At 42.0% G+C, this 8,033-nt stretch overlaps 1 protein-coding gene across 1 annotated transcript in view; it reads left to right on the top strand.

The window, feature by feature from the left end:
* Positions 1-8,033, top strand: part of stk11 (serine/threonine kinase 11) — a 79,546-nt gene that overhangs the window by 38,337 nt on the left and 33,176 nt on the right. The gene's annotated exons all lie outside the window — the stretch shown is intronic.

The raw sequence follows: 8,033 nt of genomic DNA on the forward strand, positions 1-8,033 counted from the left end.
TGGAATAGATGGCTAACCTTGATTTCTTCAAAAGGTGAGGAAAGCTTAAAGGGTTTCAGTTTTGCCAAGAAGTATGCAGTCACATACAGACAGTACTTGGCAGTAAACCATATATAAGGAAAGGTTGAGTTAAAACCTGGTCCTTTATCAGATCAGTCCCCAATGGTGAGAGTTGAATACCTTGGAATTTGATTGATCCTTCAGTATGATTCAACACTGGAAGTGCAAACCACTTCTCGTCCATGTATAATAACTTTGGTCTCACCATCAAATGAAAAAAGACTGAAATGTTCCAGCCACAGCCATAAACCCAGTTTGTGAAACTAACTACGACAGTTAGTGATCTAATGCTTGAAGCAATTGACAAATTTCCCTACTGCAGCAGCACTCTGTTCCATGTTGTTCATGTCGATGTCAAGATCACCTCCAAAGTAGCAAATGGTGATATGAGCATTATCTTTACCAAGCTGCAAAAAATTGTCTGGAAACGAAGAGGAATCAGTTTCAACAAAAATTAAGATCTACAAACTAGTTGTACTTCTCACTCTCTTGTATGCTTGTGAGGTGTGGCCACTTTATTCCAGGCATGCAAATGAGCTACACGACTTTCACAAGATCTGCTTTTGGAAGCTGCTCAAAATCGGATATCAAGACAAGATTCCTAACGCTGACGTATTTTCCAAGACTGTTATGCTTAGGATCTACAATCTGCTGTAGAAAGTTCAGATGAGGTTGGGAGGACATGTTGCCAGAATGTTTGATGAGCGCTTGCAAAAAAAGATCTTCTATGGTCAGCTAATTGAAGCAAAATATTCAGAGGCCAGAGAAAGTGCTTTAAGAACAAGCTGAAGCTTCACTGAAAAGTTCCAATGTCACTTCTGAGACATGGGAAACCCTCATACAGGATCACTTTTACAGGCACAGTCTCATCAGCAAAGGTGCCATGTCAGTGGACAGTGTAATGATGAGCTGTTAGTGTGCCATTTAGGGATTCACTAACTTTATTTGTAAGACCTAAGTCCATTAGAATAATAGGTTGAATTTAGAGAACTAGTCTACAGGTTTACTGGTCTTGATTATTCCAAAACCTTTTCCAGGATCTTTCAAATCACAAAATTCAATACATTTATTAAAACACATACAAAATAAATAATAATTGATAAAAGTGGTTATTTTTCAGTTGAAACGCTTTGAGCTGTCTCATCACAACACTGGTTGTTTGGGCACACATCTGTTGCTGTTTCTTCTTGACTGAAGCTCTGCTTCTTCAATCTTCCTTTCTTGTGCATGAAATCACCACTTATAATGCTTATTGGCCACTTTTTCCCTTTGCATAATCAGACCTCCTGAACTTTTGGCTTTCCAATACATGAACAGCACATTGTCAGTCCCAGATTGCTCAAACTGTGTAATGCCCAATTTCTAAATTATTTTAAGAATAATAGTCATCTTAGTGACTCCACTTCCTACTGTACAGAGTCATTCCTTGACGTATCAGTCACTTTTGTTAGATCACACCTTTTGTAATTGCTCGTCTGTATTAGACTGCCAACTTTTTTACATGCTTACAACTTGGCACCAATGAAGTCACTTATGTGTGTGCTGAGGATTATGTCATGTCAAGTTCCAGTATGTAATACAGCTCCAAATGTCTCAACTGATACATCTGAATGTTTTGAAAAATGTCAAGGTCTGTCAGTTCATCAGTGTGTAACTTCACCATGACAGTGGTGTCTAAGACAAGTTAATAATAATAAAAGTTCAAGCTTCTCAGGCTTAACAATCTGTGCAAAGTATATAAAAAAAAAAATCAGTGTATTATAATTAATGTTCTTGATTACACAGAAAATACAACTGGGGAGTGGTGACGTAATGGAGATCTCACTTGGCCAGAAATCCAGAGACCCAGCATAATGCTGGGGGTTTGAATTTCACCATGGCATTTGAATTCAAAAAAATTCTGGAATTAAAAGATGGCCTAATGGCAACTACTACTGTCAACTATTGTAAAAACATATCTGGTTCACCAGTGCCCTTTCAGGAAGGAAATCTGCTGTTCTTACCTGTTCTGCTCTACATATGGCTCCAGACCCACATGGTTGACTGCCTCTGAAATGGCATTGCAAGTCACTTGAGAGCAATTAGGGATGGCCAACAGATGCTTGCATAGACAGCAACATCCACATCCCGTGAATGAATTATAGAACATTCATTTTAATAGGTCAAAAAAACCACAAGATGCAACACAGAATGTAATTCCAAAGTAGTGTATGCATATACATGCACAAGTCTGTTACATACATCACTTACAGAACTCAACCACTTTAAACATGGCTGTGTTCTTGAGTAAGAGCATTTTACATCAAAATATTTTCATATTTATTAGTACAAGTTTAGATAGAACGATAAAAACATAAAATATTCACCATTGAGAGGGACCTTGACTTTTGTGAGGACAGCATGAAGTAGGCAGATATGCATGAACAGTTTGATATTAGGGAGGAGGATGTGCTAGAAATGTTGAAAAACATGAGGATAGATAAGTCCCCTGGGCCAGACGGGATATACCCAAGGTTAATACGGGAAGCGAGGGAAGAGATTGCCCGTTTGGCAATGATCTTTGTGTCCTCACTGTCCACTGGAGTAGTACCAGAAGATTGGAGGGTGGCAAATGTCATTCCCTTGTTCAAGAAAGGGAATAGGGATAATCCTGGAAATTACAGACCGGTCAGTCTTACTTTTGTGGTGGGCAAGTTATTGGAGAGGATTCTGAGACATAGTATTTATGATTAGTTGGAAGAGCACAGTTTGATTAGAAATAGTCAGCATGGCTTTGTGAAGGGCAGGTCATGCCTCACAAGCCTTATTGAATTCTTTGAGGATGTGACAAAACACATCAATGAACGTAGAGCAGTGGATGTGGTGTATATGGATTTTAGCAAGGCATTTGATAAGGTTCCACATGGTAGGCTCATTCAGAAAGTAAGGAGGCATGGGATTCGGGGAAATTTGGCTGTCTGCATACAAAATTGGCTGTCCAGTAGAAGACAGAGGGTGGTAGTAGATGGAAATTATTCAGCCTGGAGCTCAGTGACCAGTGGTGTTCCGTAGGAATCTGTCCTGGGACCTCTGCTCTTTGTGATCTTTATAAATGACTTGGATGACAAAGTGAAAGAGTGGGTTAGCAGGCTTGCCGATGACATGAAGGTTGGAGTTGTGGACAGCACGGAGGGCTGTTGTAGGTTGCAACGGGACGTTGACAGGGTGCAGAGCTGGGCAAAGAAGTGGCAGATGGAATTCAACCCAGAAAAGTGTGAAGTGATTCATTTTGGAAGGTCAAATTTGAATGCAGATTACAGGGTTAATGGCAGGATTCTCGGCAGTGTGGAGGAACAGAGGGATCTTGGGGTCCATGTCCATAGATCCCTCAAAGTTGCTACCCAAGTTGATAGGGTTGTAAAGAAGGCGTATGGTGTGTTGGCTTTCATTGGCAGGGGAATTGAGTTTAAGAGCCATGTGGTTATGCTGCAGCTCTATAAAACTCTGGTTAGACCACACTTGGGATATTGTGTTCAGTTCTGGTCACCTCATTATAGGAAAGATGTGGAAGCTTTAGAGAGGGTGCAAAGGGGATTTACGAGGATGCTGCCTGGACTGGAGGGCAGGTCTTATGAGGAAAGGCTGAGGGAGATAGGGCTTTTTTCATTGGAGCGAAAAAGGATGAGAGGTAAGTTGATAGAGGAGTACAAGATGATGAGAGGCGTGGACAGAGCGGATAGTCATAGACTTTTTCCCAGGGCGGAAATGACTATTACGAGGGGGCATAATTTTAAGGTGATTGGAGGAAGGTATAGGGGAGATGTCAGAGGTAGGTTCTTCACACAGAGTGGTGGGCGTGTGGAATGCGCTGCTGGCAGTGGTAATGGAGTCAGATACTTTGGAGACTTCTAAGCGCCTCTTGGATAGACACATGGAGGACAGTAAAATGTAGGGTATGCAGGGTAGATAGATCTTAGTAGGATAATAGGTTGGCACAACATCATGGGCCGAAGGGACTGTACCATGTTCTAAATCATAAATCAGTGACTTGACTTTTGACTTGGGCTACATGGCTATTCTTCCTTTGAAATATTTTTACAGCTAACCACAATTAAACAAAATAATAGTTTAATTCCTCACGTGTTTAATCAATTATCGAAAAACAAATCAATCCTACCGTTCCAATCTTGAGGCTGAAAAATGCTTGAGTATTTGATTTCCCTCTGAACCTACTAACACCGTACTAATTCACCTTATGTACCTGAATAGATTTGCATGCTCCAAACTTGTAAATAGAACCATAGGTCATTTCCTTCCAGAATTTTTTAAATGTTCATTTGGTCTGTTCAAAATTTCCAAGTTCTATTGTCTTTTCTTCAACTCCTTCCTTCCTTATTTCCATCTGGTAGATATTCCCTATTTTTCTAACCTGTTCATTATTCAACACAAACTGCTTTAACTTTGTTCTTTTCTTCTCAACTGTTGGTTTAAATTTTGTCCAAATTATGAAATCAGTTTCTCTAGGAAATATGCATCAATGCTTTAATGATGTAAAAATCATGACATTGTCAAGTAGCTAAATATATTTACAGAGATATTAGGAACTGCAGATGCTGGAGAATCTGAGATAACAAGACATTTTTCCCTCCCCACCCTTATCTGCTTTCCGGAGGGACGACTCTCTCCATGACTCCCTTGTCCGCTCCACACTCCCCTCCAGTCCCACCACACCCGGCACTTTTCCCTGCAACTGCAGGAAGTGCTACACCTGCCCCTACACCTCCCCCCACACCACCCCCCTCACCTCCCCCCTCACCTCCCCCCTCATCCCCATCCCAGGCCCCAAGAAGACTTTCCACATCAAGCAGATGTTCACCTGCACAAATGCTAATGTGGTATACTGCATCTGCTGTTCCCGTTGTGGCCTCCTCTGCATCGGGGAAACCAAGCGGAGGCTTGGGGACCGCTTTGCAAAACACCTACACTCGGTTTGCACTAAACAACTGCACCTCCCAGTCGCAAACCATTTCAACTCCCCCTCCCATTCTGCAGATGACATGTCCATCCTGGGCCTCCTGCAGTGCCACAATGATGCTACCTGAAGGTTGCAGGAACAGCAACTCATATTCCGCTTGGGAACCCTGCAGCCCAATGGTATCAATGTGGACTTCACAAGCTCCAAAGTCTCCCCTCCCCTTACCGCATCCCAAAACCGGCCCAGCTCGTCCCCGCCTCCCTAACCTGTCCTTCCTCCCACCTATCCCCTCCTCCCACCTATCGCCCCACCCCCATCTCCTACCTATTAACCTCATCCCGCCCCCTTGACCTGTCCGTCCTATCTCCTCCCCACCTACACCTTTACTGGCTCCATCCCCGCCTCTTTGACCAGTCTGTCTCCTCTCCACCTATCTTCTCCTCTATCCATCTTCTATCCGCCTCCCCCCCTCCCTATTTATTTCAGAACCCCCTTCCCCTCCCCCATTTCTGAAGAAGGGTCTAGGCTCGAAACGTCAGCCTTCCTGCTCCTCTGATGCTGCTTGGCCTGCTATGTTCATCCAGCTCTACACCTTGTTATCTTAAATATATTTACAGCCCATTTAACAATCATGCATTTTCATTTTAGTCACTCCATATGTTTCTGACTGTCACTTGTCCAATCATAACTGCACACTCAAATTGGAATCCCAAAATCACATTGCTGTTTGTGGATATACCTTGATCTTTCATTAGGATTAATTAATTCAAGTGTCTCTCTCTTTCTCTCTCTATCTCTCTTTCTCTGTCTGGAGCTGAAATAACTACACAGAAGCTGGTGTCATGTTATCAAATCACCCTTTACGTACTTGTGCACGGTACACCGGCTGTGGCCAGCCAGCTTGGAGTTAGTCCCGTAAAGGAGATTCTAAATCCCCTGTTTATATGGGTTGGCCAGAGCTTCCTGATTGGCACAGGTTAACAACCCCAATCACAGACATTGTAGTCAACAAAGGCCACCTGGTTCCAATCACTGCAGGGGCAAATTCTTTGCTTACCTTCCATATGATGATCAGTACATCAGTTGCAGTTCAGTTCCCTTAATGTTGACCATGAAACCATTAATTATCATAAAAACTATCTGGTTCACTAATATCCTTTGGTAAAGAAAAATCTGCCATCTTCACATGGTTTGGAATGCATTTCACCTCCAATTCATAGTAATGTGGTTAACTGTCATTTGCTTTCTGAGATTTTTAGGATTCTAGGATGCTGGCCCTGATGGCTTGCATCCTAGAATTCTGAAAGGCTAGATAAACTCGAGTTGTTTTCTCTGAAGTGGCAGAGGCTGACGGAAGACGTGATAGCAGTCTATAGAACTATAGATAAGGTTGATGGTCAGAATCTTTTTCCCTGATTTGAAATGCCTAAAACTAGGAGGCATGTTTTAAGGTGAGAGGGGGAAAGTTCAAAGAAGTTGTGAGGGGCTAGTTTTTTTAAGAGTGGTAGGAGTCTGGAACATACTGCCGGGGTAATGGTGGAGGCAGATACAATAAGGGCGTTTAGGGGACTTTTGGATAAGCACATGAATATGCAAGAAATGGAGGGATATGGACCAAGTGCAGGCAGAAGGGATTAGTTTAATTTGGCATCACGTTTGGCACAACATTGTGGGCTGAAGGGCCTGTTCCTGTGCTGAACCGTTCTGTGTTTCCTAGCAAACCATTCATTTGTATTAACAGCTACAAAGTCTGATAACAAGAATGAACCCATACACACCACTTGATATCAGTTAAGGAACTTCTTAACAGCACTGTCGGTGTCCTTACGCCATATGGATTGCAGGAATTAAAGGCAGCAATTCACCATCACCTTCTCAAAGGCAGTTAGGAATGAGCAATAAATGCTGGCCCAGTCAGTGACGCCCACATCCTGAAAGTGTATTATCAAAAGGTCTATGAAGAGAACAGGACCCCTTCCCCACCAATGATTCACGTATGAAGGGTCAAACAAAACCTTTCTCTGGCTCTATTCTCCTCATTTGCTGAGAGCTTCCCATTTTCCATACTCTGATCCTTAGTTCATTTTAATACTTGCCATGTCCTATCCCATTCTGACTAATCACGCATGCTCTGTCTGTCTGAAGTGTTGGCTTCCACTTCCTCAACTAGTCCAATTTAAAGTTGACATCCTTTTATATTTAAATCCTTTCACCTTAATATATCTTTAACCTCTACCAGCATTTCAGTTATCTGTCCCCCCACCAGAACTGTCTGTCCCTTTGACTTCAGCTTCTTGTTATTATTTTCAGCCAATCTCTTCAGACATGTAATGATGCACCTCCAGGATAAGTGGGACTTGGGCACTAACACTTGCCCTTTTTGCACAACTGATGGCAGTTGTGCCATCATCCGTTTGTCATTTAGTATTTAGCTCCCTCTCTCTGCATCTCCATGTCAGTTTTTTCCTTAACAGTTCTTCTTAAAACATCCCTCTTTGCCTCCTCATATCTCCTCCTTTAGTTTGGTGTCCATTTTTGACTGATGATTGGGTATTTTAGTCATGTTTTCAATTAAAATGCTTTATAAAATGCACTAAAAAAGTGGTTCACAATTGAATATTTGATTGTGGATCTTCACAAGTTCTCTTCCTTTGGGATCATAGTCACCCTCGCAATTTTTTATATAGGTGCTCATCTAATCAAATGGCTTAGAATGTTTTATATACTTTTAATCAACTTATTCAGATGTATTATGACATATCTCTGGAGCAGGTGACACTTGATCCCAGGCCTTCTGGCTCCAAGATAGGGACCCTACCACTACAGCACAAGAGCCCATTTGGCAAATTCTATACTGAGTATTTTAACTGGGCTCATATTGACTGCCCTTTACTGCCTGTCCTTTAGACTGACATCAGAGCTTTAAAGTCTGTGTGCAACTTCTTCAGTATATTCATTCGTTTTATTATAAATAGTCAATAATCTTTGATCAACTGCAAAGTGTGAGGTCTAATTTTAT

This window comes from Rhincodon typus, chromosome 29 (assembly GCF_021869965.1).
Source record: "Rhincodon typus isolate 14 chromosome 29, sRhiTyp1.1, whole genome shotgun sequence".
Classification (NCBI taxonomy): Eukaryota; Metazoa; Chordata; class Chondrichthyes; order Orectolobiformes; family Rhincodontidae; genus Rhincodon; species Rhincodon typus.